The 13370-nt window shown below is 41.2% G+C and overlaps 1 protein-coding gene across 1 annotated transcript in view; it reads right to left on the reverse strand.

The window, feature by feature from the left end:
* LOC140365507 (nuclear receptor coactivator 3-like) overlaps positions 1 to 7773 on the reverse strand; it is a 28039-nt gene extending 20266 nt beyond the window's left edge. Inside the window, exon 1 of the mRNA XM_072451974.1 lies at positions 7674 to 7773. The gene's annotated coding sequence lies outside the window, so the exon portion shown is untranslated. The remainder of the gene's footprint in view (positions 1 to 7673) is intronic.
* Positions 7774 to 13370: the final 5597 nt, after the last annotated feature.

Below are 13370 nucleotides of genomic sequence, written 5' to 3' on the forward strand. Positions count from 1 at the left end.
AAAGGGGACATATGTCAAGCATTTGTTGCAAGTGTGGATTTTGAGACAGTGAAGCTGTAAATCGTAAAAGCTACACAGGAAGCTGTGAAATTCCCGCAAAGTAAAAAAAAAAAAAACAGGCATGGTTTACCCATTCATGTAAGTTTTACATTTAAACGTTTACTAAGTTACATTTGGGACATATTAGCACAGAACCTCACAAACTGAAACATGGTGAAAACAGCAGGAAATGAATGAAGTGGAAAACAAAGATGGCGTGTGTGTGTGCGTGTGTGCGTGTGTGCGTGTGTCTATGTGTCTATGTGTCTGTGTGTCTGTGTGTCTGTGTGTCTGTCTGTGTGTACATGACAGCTCAGCATCAGACTACGCTGTTACAACCCAGGGCTCTGCTCTTACTGATGAACAGCCTCAGTCCTCTTTGCTCCAGAGTCTGATGCGTTACAAGTGCTCCGTAAGGCAGCTGGGATGCATTAGTTACAAGCTCGCGCAGTGACCAAGTCACAAGCAGCTTGATCGCACAAAGCTAATATTATGGAAATGAGTTAATTCATCAAATAGCCCAACAGCCTTTTATCTGGCAAGTGTAGGCGCCACAACCCTGCCTGGTCCAACCAAAACGTTCTCCTGCCCTTCAATGCTCTTATGCTATACACGTCAAATCTGGTGCGCGACGATTTAATATCTTAAAACCTCATCAATTGCAATTTGTAGTCAACAAATTCTGTAGATTTAATTATATTGTACATAGATTTTTACACTTGACAAAAAATGATTGAGTCTTGAGTCTTATCTTTTTAGCAAGGCTTACAACAGGTTATCCCAAATTTAGTGTGAAGGTTTATTTATAAATAGACAATAGAAAATGTGTGACTAGAAATCCAACTAAATTAATTACGGTACGTGGTGACCCCCCGCCACACTTTCAAAATGATCCCCATGGAGCAGATCAGAATCCATCAGCCCCTTTGTGTCTCTGTATGTTACATGAACTTTGTTCCACTCAGTGAAGAAGCAGACTCATTTTGTTATCCAAATGTTCCCTTTTCCTGTTGTGGTCCCCTCTTTCTTCCTTCTCTCTCCTTCCCTCCTTCTTCCTTCTCTCTCCTTCCCTCCTTCTCCCTTCTCTCTCCTTCCCTCCTTCTCCCTCTCTCCTTCCCTCCTTCTCCCTCTCTCCTTCCCTCCTTCTCCCTCTCTCCTTCCCTCCTTCTCCCTCTCTCCTTCCCTCCTTCTCCCTCTCTCCTTCCCTCCTTCTCCCTCTCTCCTTCCCTCCTTCTCCCTCTCTCCTTCTCCCTCCTTCTCCCTCCTTCTCCCTCCTTCTCCCTCCTTCTCCCTCCTTCTCCCTCTCTCCTTCTCCCTCCTTCTCCCTCCTTCTCCCTCCTTCTCCCTCCTTCTCCCTCCTTCTCCCTCCTTCTCCCTCCTTCTCCCTCCTTCTCCCTCCTTCTCCCTCCTTCTCCCTCCTTCTCCCTCCTTCTCCCTCCTTCTCCCGCTGGATTGGTGGAGTAAACACAGGAAGAGAGCGGGCTCTGTTCCACCGTGGCAGAGCAGGGGCTGGGCGTTCCTGTCGAGCTCCACTGCTGGGGTCAAAAGTTTACCGTGGTTTTCATTTCACCTTTCCTCAGCCAATCACAGCGCTTGCATCGCAGTGCCTGAACTCTGACCCCCGAGAAGAATTCCTCTCAAACGATGGTCTGACGCCAGTTTCATGTGCGCCGCCCCCCCATCTCCCCGTTTTCTCCCTCCCTGTGCTACTCCTTTCCCTTCTTTCAACTGGCGGAGTCTCGCGTGTTGACAGAGCCTAAGGTGAAAAGGATTCCACAAGTGAACTGCGAGGGGGGAAACAGAAGGAGATGCAGCCCAGGGACTTTGGCGCTTGTACTGGAACTCTTGGATAGGGAACTTTTTTTTTTAACTGTAAATTGAATCAAAAGGGCTTATTACACGATTATTACTATTCAGTTAGTACAATTACATTGAGAACTTAATCACAATTATGGATCAACCTAATAAACTTGACAGTGCTCATATTGGAAAAGAAAGCTTAACAACCTTAAACATGTCCTTGTTTGTACAAAAACTGAAACTAAAAATTGAGCTCTAGTATCCAGCTATAGAATAGTTCTCATATCATCGAACATCTGCTGCCAGTTGTATACCTCTTTCAGACCATTTCTGTGTGACAAAAACAAGTAAAGCTGGAAGTTGCAATTGAGACAACATTGGTGTTTAGTAAAAAATGCACCACAATACAGTACTTCCAGCTACAGAGGAAATGAGACTTAATAAATCTCTAAGTCTCAAGTAGAAGTGAGCGTTTGAGGAATCGATAATATTGCAATTGTTGCTTTGAAGATACACAAAAGTACAGTATATCGTCTAGAACAGGAATGCACTATATATTAAAAGTATCAATATCCATTTGAACAATCGATATCGCAGCAAACTAAATATCGCAACAACACCAGGGTTCTTCTACTTTCCTACAGTTCTAAATTGGCCTCGGGTTTGTTTTGACAGAAGAAGTATTCACACTTTGTTCAGTTGACAGAACTTAATTCATTACTTTGCTATAGTGTCTGACCATTAACTTAAGGCATACACACTTTAGTTTTAACACAAATTAAATTAATGTGCAAAAAGAAAAGAGAGAAGAACATCGACAGTGCAGTAAGTAACAGTCATATCGCAATCTTTTCCAACGCTTGAACTTAAAACCAAGCATTGTTTCAGATCACCAGGTCTGTTTCAAACACAAGCGACGCGGGCCAAAAACAGTCCGTAAATCATTAAAGCTGCGCTGCCAATAAAGTGGGCTGACTGTAAAGGAGCATTCTGACGACAACGCTCGACTCACGCTGGCTCAAAATGCCCCAAGGTTAATGCTGTGGCTTTCAAACGCTCAAATACAGAGAGATCAAAACACGTTCGTGAAAAGACCCATTAGGCCTGACTCACTGGGGCGCTGTGGTGTGGTGTGGGTCGGCCCACTTTGGGGGGTGCTTCCACAATCCCTCCCTAAAAAAAAAAAATAAAAAAAATTAAAAAAAAACTGTCCTAACCCTTGACGAGGTAGATCTAACAGATGAACTTGAATGGAATAAGAATCATCTGTCAAGGACTCGAGAAGCAGCGCAGAGTTGCAAAATGTAAAAGCTACAACTTGGGTTCTATTGTGTGTTTTGAGCCAATAGCCATGCCGTAGTACATAGTCCAAAAAGATCAGATATTCAGTTCAGTCAGTGAGTTCATGTGAAAACACTAAAGCAGAGTCATGAGCTTGCTAAGGACATTGAGCCTATAGCTGCCTAAATAACCCCATAAACGACAGTGATGTCATAGGAGAAAGTGCTAATGGAAACAATAACCATATTTTTCCATCTTTTTGTCAGAAGATAAAAAGATTCCACAAAATTAAAATGTATTGGTGCTTTAAAAATATAATAAATAGCTTGACACATGCTTTGCCAATGGTTACGTGTAGAGGTAAATATGGAGTCTTTAACGGTGCCATGGAACTTTGTCTTTTATTACTTGACTTTTCTTTGAACTGAAAGCCACAATGAAAAGTACAGATTTGTACGTGTGGAAAGTCGGGCTGGCTCACAAATACAGACACGTTGGTATTTAAATGAAAGGGATCTGAAATTACAGGTGAACTGTGGAACTGTGAAGAGAAAAGTCAGTGCCAGTACCATCTGGCACGCCCTGTATGGAGCAGGGACTGAAGCGCCATCATGACCACAAGGAACTGAGGGTCTAAACACAACCACTAACCACACTCTGATGCCAGCAAGTTTGAAAACATGAAATACAACTAACCAAGAGAGGATGTTTTGGTAGTAGACTGGTATACCTGTAAAATACAGAGCATCCTAATCCTTTACCCTGATGAACACGTCACAACAGCACTATACATTGTCAGATATAAAACTCACGTGTGGAAGCTATTGGAGAACGAACAAATAGGTGTCTGGTAAAAGCTGTAGTGTTCATTCTTTATCTATAACATTGGGCATGATGAGTCTCCAATCAGAAGGCAGAATGAAGCTCACACAAGTCTCATTTGTTTTGCCTGTATCAAATCCAGTGTGCTTAAACCTCTATGTCCACTCTGATGTGAATGGTCACCTAAAATACAGCACCTGCACCAACCAGTTTGGCCTCTGCAGCTCAGTGAGCCTGGAATCCTGGAGGAGCAGGAGCTGAACATGAGCCATGGCCTGTCCACAAACTGAGAAGGAGAAGACTGTGTGTGTCCTCAATCTGCAGCTTAAGACACTGGCAGCAGTTGCGATTGTACATCTTTTTCAAACAATAAAAACACAAGCTACATAAGGTTCCTTAAAGGCTCTATATTAGGTTTAGTTTGAACAGATAAAACGGAATGTACAACAATTCATTCCGTTTTATTTAACACTAGATTGCTCTCGGTTCAACAATGAGTAGTACCTTCATAAACAAACCCTGAACTACTCAATATGTATGTAGCAAACAAAAACTCAAATTTGAAAAGAAACACTCATCTAAAAATGACAGTCTTGTTTTCCTTCTGTCTAACAGACCATCTGGTAGCAGTTATCTTACAAACCAGGCTTTTTTTTTTTTTAGCTATGTATGCCGTCTCTCTACCCCCAAAGCGTTTTTTATAAAAGGAGGCCCCAAACAAAACACAAACAAGGTCTTGCTAACATTTTACAATGGTAACAAAACTGGACCAAGCAGCTACCCTCCCACTGGCTTGTTCAGGTGAAACCATTTTATGAGCATTCTTCAGCTGGGGGGGCAAATGTTAAAGGGAGAGTTGAAGTTAAAGAGGAAGGGCAACAGGGGAGGGCGAGGGGGGCCATGTCTCTTGGAACCCCCTTTTCCTAATAAACTCTTTCCTTCGTCCAATCAGGGAGGACTACAGAGAGTGAACTGTTCCAAATCCTGGCTGGTTATAAACTTGAATTGGGTGCAATGATTGCTTCAGGCTGCCTGTGTGGACTGTAGAAGTGTGTGCGGCTCACATATGGCCCAGCTAGTCTAACACTTATGGTCTCCAAGTTGAAGGAGAGGGGACAGTCGGAGCAAAGCAGACGGGACTTAAGACTGCAGACTTGTACCGCTTGACTTGGCTTCTTCTCATACTCTCACTTGTACGGGCAAAGAAGCTGTAAATATTTCAGCAGTAGAAAAACACGACGGTCTTGTTGAGTTGAGTCTGAACCAACTAAATTTAGCCCGGCAGAGACAGAAAACACACTACCTGTTGAACCAGGAAATGCTGAGTCAATGGGGATGAATCATGGATGTATTATAAGGCTATTTAATGTTTTAACAGTGGTACAAACAAAATAAAAAACACATTCATGACAGAACACTTTTAGCGATGTGAGCACAAAGTCAAACAGGACTTCTGATAAAGTGTCCTCAGTTTTCAGGACTAAACAAACAGTAGATTTCAGCCAAAGTAAATAATAATTATTTACATGGTTAGAGTTTATGTCAACTTTGGTTTATGTCGTGATAAACAATAAAGTTTAGCAACCACGTTTTCCAACTCCAAAATAAGAAACGGTGATGATAAGCACATGGTAGAGGAAAGAAGATTTACTTATGAAAACAGCTGAAACGATCAATTAACACAATGTGCTTTCTGCATTCCAAAACAAACTGACAAAAACCTTGGGGGCCATGAGAAAAAGTGATAAGTTAATTAATTATTTAGAGCAGAGGGGCTTGCAGACAAAGAGAAGAAGCCATGCATCCAAGTCACTTCAGCCCATCTGCAGTCAAAGAATCCCCCTAAAGATTGATTCATTGTTAACGCAGCCTGACACCCTATGTGTGGGGGAAAGAAAGTGGTAGATAAAGGCATAGAGAATGGGCAACAAGGAGCTCCATTTAGCAGGAATATGAGCAGAAGTACTTCATTGGATAGGTTCCCACAGTGCCTATTGCCCTTGCAAAATACCACATATGTGGGTTTTGAATAATGGCATTCCATCAGACAAAATAAAAGACAAGAAAGCTCATGAAGGCTGTCGGCAAAACCTCCCCAACCCGTCCTAAACGGCACTGAGGCACGGTGACCTGACGGAGGTTGACCTACAAGAAGGCAGAACAAGGAGCACAAGATTTGAAACTAAAATATAACGTGTAAAAGCCCCCAAACCTTTTCAAACAGAATAAAACATCCTTCTTTGTTTAGATTTATGAATCACCTTTACATAACTACACCTCTAATTCAGTAGACAATGTAATAGCGTTGTCAAAATGATCGAAAATCAATAATAGAAACTAGATACTAATTTGAGCTGGTGTCGAGACTGAAAATAGAACACTGTAATGACCCATATGTTGTAAACACAATTTTGATTAACCTTTGATTAAAAAAAACACATTACGCTTGCCCAATACAACCGTTTTAAAAGTATTAAAAAAAGGTAAGTATTCAATACCAGAGACAACAGCAAACATAGCACACACTCGGCGGTTTCAGCAGTGACGAGCCCACATTGGCATTGTCTGACTACGCATGATTTCGCCCTCCAAGAATGCACTTGAAAACTGGATGCTCAGCACACACACCCCTCAAAACGACACAGCGAACTCTCCCTGAACCCATGATCTGGTTCATCTTCCCGTGCACTGTAACACATCCATCTCCCTCTGCCACCCACATGCACATAAGTATGATTTATCCACAGCAAAAAGCAACATTAGTCATAGTTGGAGGGTCCATAATACCCACCGTTACAATCGTAAATATGCAATGTTATAAAGAGCAGTGCAAATGAGTAACAGATGCCTGGGCTTGCGCAGAGCAACCTTGCAGAGTTGGGTCAATATAGATCAGCATATTGAGTAGTCTTTTAGTAAATACAGGTAGTTTCTGCCTCTGCTTTTGAGTCAACAATGGTAAATATTTTATGGAACAACTTTTATAACAAAAAAACTCACATCTTGCACTATCACATGGTCAAACTGTACCTTTAACATCACGTGACACACACTACATAGACAAGACAGTGCGAAAAAACGAATCTGCAAACGAAAATAATAATAATAATGTGTGTTTGTGAGAAGAAAAGCAAAAATACATCCCATTATTGCCAGAGCTGGTTGAAAACAGAGCAGAACTAACAGATGTATTGGTGCGCAGACCGCGGCCAACACGGAGCAAGTTCACGCAGCTCCGGGAGGACTGACCCTGCACAGGTCTGCAGCATGATCCATTATATTATGCTCTGCAACCGCACGGGCCGAGTATCACAGCCCAAAGCCTCCGTGCACAGACCGGGACAAAAACACGCTTTAGTGACGCCCAAAACTTTTCTCAGCAGCGACACACCGGAGTGGCAGTAGTGTTTCTGTGTTCACCCGAGCAAATCACTGGCGGAATCTCGTAAACTTCGCAGCAAACGGAGAGTGAATACATTCGTGGGACATCAGTGTGAATAACAGAGTGAAATGTAACGACTGTAACACGACGGGAAGCCGTAAGTTCATCACAAACATTCCGTAACAAGTCCAGAGGTAAGGTGGCTCTGAGACGGTCGCCTCAGATCACACACAGTCTCTGCTCAGAAACGCCACCACGTTGTTTCCGCGGTACATTCACGGGATCAAATGTGCAAAACTAGAAGTCGTACAAACTTGAATACATCACTCTCAAAGTGTTAACAACTCACCGGCTTTGTCGCGTTCATTGGTAGAGCAGTTTCTTTACGCCTGTAAACTCTCCGCCATCTTCGGCTGGACCGTGTTTGTTTAAATGGGAAACACTCCCAGAGCGGAGTTAGCCAGCCTGTGGAAAGAACAGCCTTCTGGGTAATGTAGTCATGTCGTTAGGCCGGGTTTCCAACAACTGAATGTCCCGCTTTGCAAATCAACTGTGGGTTACGTGAACTTATGTTCATACGTCACATGCAGGGCCGGCCCAAGCCTTCAGGGGGCCCTAAGCGAAAACATTTTTGGGGGCCCCTCACCACGTCATCAGAATCAGTTTTATTGCCATTGTCAGTGAACAATTCACATATGGGAACTTTCTTCAACGCAAACAAAGCGCACCAAAACTCCAGGGCATCTGTTTGCCAGTTAGTTTATTCTCAACACCTCACAAGCTCAAATATTGATAACTTAAATCCCACAATGCAACTTGGTATTCCGCTGACATCACCTCTACTCCCTGTACAAATAACACACGTCCCAGATATGTTTTTGGGCATATTTGTGGGCGTTAAGGGTCGACAGCCACATTAGCACATTAGCAGTTTAAACTAATGAACAGGGGGGTCTGGGGGCTCTCCCCCAGAAATTTTCAGACCTTTTTTGGGTCTTCTGGTGCATTTTAATGTGATCCAGCCGGCTAAAGTAAGAGTAAAATGTTGAGGTTGTAATGCTATGATGCTATGATGTGATGAAACTGCGCCAGGAGAAAATGACTAAAGCCAGTTATTAATACATTAGTGTACTTAATTACTCAATACAATATTGGCTATGAAAAATAATTATGGTCAAATTGATTCATTTTAACTGAAAATGTAAAAGTAATAGTTATCCTTACTAATTTATCTTTTACAGCTCCCAACTGTTCCTTCTTGCCAAAGTGACAAAACAAGTTATATTAAATTAAACAAATGGCATAAGCGTTGCTTGATTAACAATTAACACTGATAAAACAAACATGTTATTCCCAGAGAATGAACAGAACTAGAACTGAAGGTCCAAACCTAGCTATAGTGAAGAGACTGCATTTCTGCAGCTTTGCCACTTTTGTATAAAAATATATAGTATTATTCTATAACAGACGCAATCATAATATGTCTGGTTATTTTTCACTATCAATTTATTATAATTTATAACAAATAGTCTAATGATGCTTTTTAAATAAATTGAAATGTTTTATTGCTCTATTAAAAGTTAATTACAATATAAATGTTTGTTCTGATCTGAACGTCACACACTGGACTCCTGCATGAAACAATGCTGCGATGTGATTGGCTGATGGACCTTACGTGCATAAACCTTTACGTTCCTCTCATTGCACGTTAAGAAGTCAAAGTAAAACAGACATCACGAGTCACGATTGATCTCACACATGGTGATGTGAGAGAGAGGGACGCAAACTCAAACCCGCTCATCTCTGACTGAGGCTGCACAGGGGCCCGGGACAGGGGCCCGGGACAGGGGCCGCACACTGTTCACTCCAAAGTCTCACGTCAGAGGTTCTGGACGAGACGGCGCTCGTCCGGACCGGATCTCCGCCTCTTAGTGACCCGGGCATAGACGCCACCTCCGCAGCTAACACGGGCTGGTGTCAATGTTAAGCTTATTATCTTTCATTCAGACACATTATTATGCACGGGGCAGAGCTCTCGTCGCCTCCAGCCTGAGCGAACTAACGTGACAGAATCGTGTTGTTTCAAACAGCAGCATTAACCGTCTCTTTGTAAGAGAAGTTCAATACCTGGAGAGTGTTGTTGAGTTTGCAGTTTCTTCACATCAAGAAGTTTCTTCTTTCGTTTTTCGGCATCGGGGGGATATATTCCTCTGGACATGAGGACCACGCAGGGACCACGTTGTGTTGTGTTTATGTTTTGCTCTCGAGCTCCTCGCGCACAATGAAGTTGCCCAATCAGCGCAGGTTTGGTGTCTCGGTTGCCAGATTGTCATTACAAATAAATGCGGTTTGTGCGTTATATGTTACCGCTGCCGCGCCAGCAGCGCTCCTACACTAGTGGCGCACGCTGCGCTTGCGCTTCTCATAAGACGGGTTGCCAGATTGGGGGCCCTATTAACGCCTCGGGGCCCTACGCGGCTGCTTAGTTCGCTTATAGGCTGGGCCGGCCCTGGTCACATGAACAGAGGAAACAATGTCCAAACGCTATTTACAAATGTATTCAGGCCTAAAGTGTAAAGCAGCTTACACAGAGAGAAGACTGTGACCAATGCCATTTAAGTGGCTAATTAAATCAACTTAATCCACCCATTAAAAACTGACCAAAAACTGCTGGTTTCGTCGTCGTCTTATTTTTGTATGTTAGTTTTTATGCCTGGGCTGTCCAGGTTCCTCAAGAGCTGCACTGGCTGGAAAGACATGAAGGAGTCAGATGACTGCTTTGATCAGAGGTTCCCTTGACCATTTGATTTGCCTATGTCCTATATCACCAACATGCTTGGGATTATGGTGAGGAGTTAATAAGTGAAATCTAATTTGTCCTGCAGCTTTTATCTCTCTATTTAAGAAGGTCATGGTTACTGTTCGGCAGAGTAGAGGGAAATATAATTGACTTCTTACTCTTATTTGTTTATTCGTGCCAGAATATCATTTCCTTGCATAGGCCTAGCTGCACTACAGGAGTATAACATTTTGATAGGCCAACCGTTATGCTGTGAGCCTATTAGGGATAGGATAGGTTAAGGGGGCAAAGACCAGGGGTCAATCAGATTGGTGTATTCAAAATAACTTTAACCGAGCCCCTGTACCTTTAATCAAACTTAACAATGTTAGGTCTGTATCACAAATGAAGTAGCCCACTTATACATTACACATTGCAATCTAAAAAAGTAGACCTACTGCCCATGTTTGATTGTGCCATTCAGCAGGAGGGCCACCTGAGGACCAATGAAAACTGGTCTGATGTAGCCCCCTGGCCTAAGCATACAACTTCAAGTTTAAAGTACACTGCACTTGCTGTAAACGTATTTTACTAATTAGAACAGTTTAAAACACAATAATAACAACAACAACAACAACATCTCATCAAGCAGGGCCCTGTGGCTCAGTTTGTATCCCATCCCCCACTAAACATGGAAAATTTACCTCCCCCTCTAGTGACTGTGACCATCCCCCTTCCTCCCCACTCGGTCACTCTATAAAAAAGGAGATAACAGTTGGAAAGACAGAAGATCAATACATTTAAACCATTTTAACTGCAAGAATACATAAGAAGAATACATGTATTTAAATGTATGTTTTGGATGGATTTTTTTTAATGCCCATAAAAACAATTCATTTAGCCCATGGTTGTGTTCATTTATTTTATTTTACAGACATATTACTTTTACTCAGGTAAACTGTGGACGTGTGCCTTCTAAAGAGCTTGAAGGTCGCCATCTAGAGTTGGACCCTGTTTGGTACAACCCGAAGTTAACCGGACAGAAAAACGTCTCTTTCTCCCTTTAACAATCTTTAAATAAGGTTAAGAAAAATAACTTCACTTCAAATAACTGCTTCAACCAAACGCCAGTCATTTATACACAACATCCCTAAATCAAAGATTTAACTATAAAACTGTCTTGGATGAGATTAGAATATCACTCACAGATCAACCATACCCTTATATTATTGGATATATTTCTCTGACTTATTGCATATATTTCTCTGACTTATTGGATATATTTCTCTTACTTACTATACTTATATACTTCATCTTACTCATGAATTAATTCATGTTCAACAGAGTTAAGCACTTTTTAAAAGCGTTTGGCCAAACAATTTGCAGTATTTAAAAAAATAAAATCTATATTTGGTGTGGTTGGTATTAAGTTAAGCTAATCAAGTTTGCGGACGACACCACCCTCATCGGGCTTATCTCTGTCCCCCCCACTTCTTAACTATAGTTAATCACTCACTGCACTGTTCACTTTCTGCCCCACATATGTATATCTGTACATCATATATTTAATTTGTATTTGTATCTGATATTGTTATGACTTATTCATTGTTCATTGTTTTGTTGTTTTGTGTTGCATCAATCACCAAGACAAGTTCCTATGTTTGTGAATTTCTTTCATTGACAATGGCAATAAACCTATTCTGATTCTGATTCTGAAGTTGATGAGATCTTGGGACTTACTGAAGAGTAGCGTTGTCAATGCTTTCTAAGAAAGAAAGGAGCCAATAGTTCAGTATATTATTTGTAAAACTGATGTGAGCCCATCAGTTCCTGGTGATACTATTAAGCTGAGCGATGGCTTTCAGCACCTCCTGCTGTTCAAAAAGGGAACGCAAGTTATGATATTTACTGATTGAATCTAGTAAAAAAAAAAAATATATAACTAGCTTATAAAAAGCTATTGTAAATTATCTACTCTATTTGACATGTGCACCCAATGTTTTGTAAAATAATCCTTTATTGCAAAGTAGTGCAGAATTCTATGGAGCTTTTTGAACAGAATAGGAAAGGAAAATCCTGTTCGTATTCAAAGTGCTCTATAGTAACTTTTCTGGTTGGGTTCTGCAGCCTGTTTGTCTCTCTGAAGATGTTCCTACTTTATCTGGAATGCTCCACTATGGCGTTGCATTTATTAAATTACAGGGTTTGAGTTACTTAGAATAAGCTGTATTCTTACTGTGAGCAGGGTCACCTCTCCACAGATCTGACCTGTAACTGGGTCTGCGGGGGCCACTGCTTGTCTCCAAGTAGACATGAACCTCCCTCAGAAAAGTTACATTATGCACCATAAAAATCAGAACGTTTCATGATAAAACACAATAGGACACTGCTGATGCTTCAGTCAATTATATCTGAATGTTGAACAATATAAATAAATGTATTGATTAAAATGTAAAGCCTGTTTTCTCCTCTCTCTGCTGCTGGCCTGTCCTTTTTTCCCATCTCATTCTAATAACCAAGTAAACCAACACTAAACTTCTGTGAGAACTGTCCTTTGGCCCTTTCCCCAGGATGCAGCGGTATCTGAGGCAGCTAAAGGGCTAACATGCTGCCTGTGATTATCCATTTGTGACTCGCTCCATTTTGTGTTAATTAATAATAGATTTATTTGAGCGAGACAGGAAGTGGAGCTCCACAGTTTTAAGGCAACCAGAACTAGCCAAAAGGGACCTATGATAACATACAAAGAGACACAAAATAATAATAAAATAAAATAAAAATGGAGCTGGTTCATATGTGTGGGCGATGCAATGAAAATAATAATAATATGATAGGTTCTAATTTGAGCCATCTCCAAACCCAATAACGGCATCATCAAATTTCTATATATTTCCCATTTAATCTATATTACATAGTTAACACGTTTGAATTACTTTTTTTGTTGCATAAGATTGCAAATACATAAAAAAAACTTTAGTAAAAGCGTAAAAATAGTGGTTTATGTCACACGAATAAGCATTTTTGAAGAGAATATTTCAATAGTGACAGGCCCATGACAATTTTAGTTTCTTCTGTTGTTTTGCCAGAAAAGAAACCCAGAATATCATGTGAGTACAGCAATTTAAACCTGATGATGAGTATGTCGGTGTAATCCTTCATTCGTCCAGGAGTGTTCCATTTTAGTGGTTTCGTCACAATTTAATTGTAGTGGTTTCGTCACAATGCATTTTAGTGGTTTCGTCACAATGCCAAAATATGTGGTAGTCT

The sequence above is a fragment of the Eucyclogobius newberryi genome, unplaced genomic scaffold (assembly GCF_026437365.1).
Source record: "Eucyclogobius newberryi isolate DKJ021-1_F unplaced genomic scaffold, fEucNew1.0.hap1 SCAF_19, whole genome shotgun sequence".
NCBI lineage: Eukaryota > Metazoa > Chordata > Actinopteri > Gobiiformes > Gobiidae > Eucyclogobius > Eucyclogobius newberryi.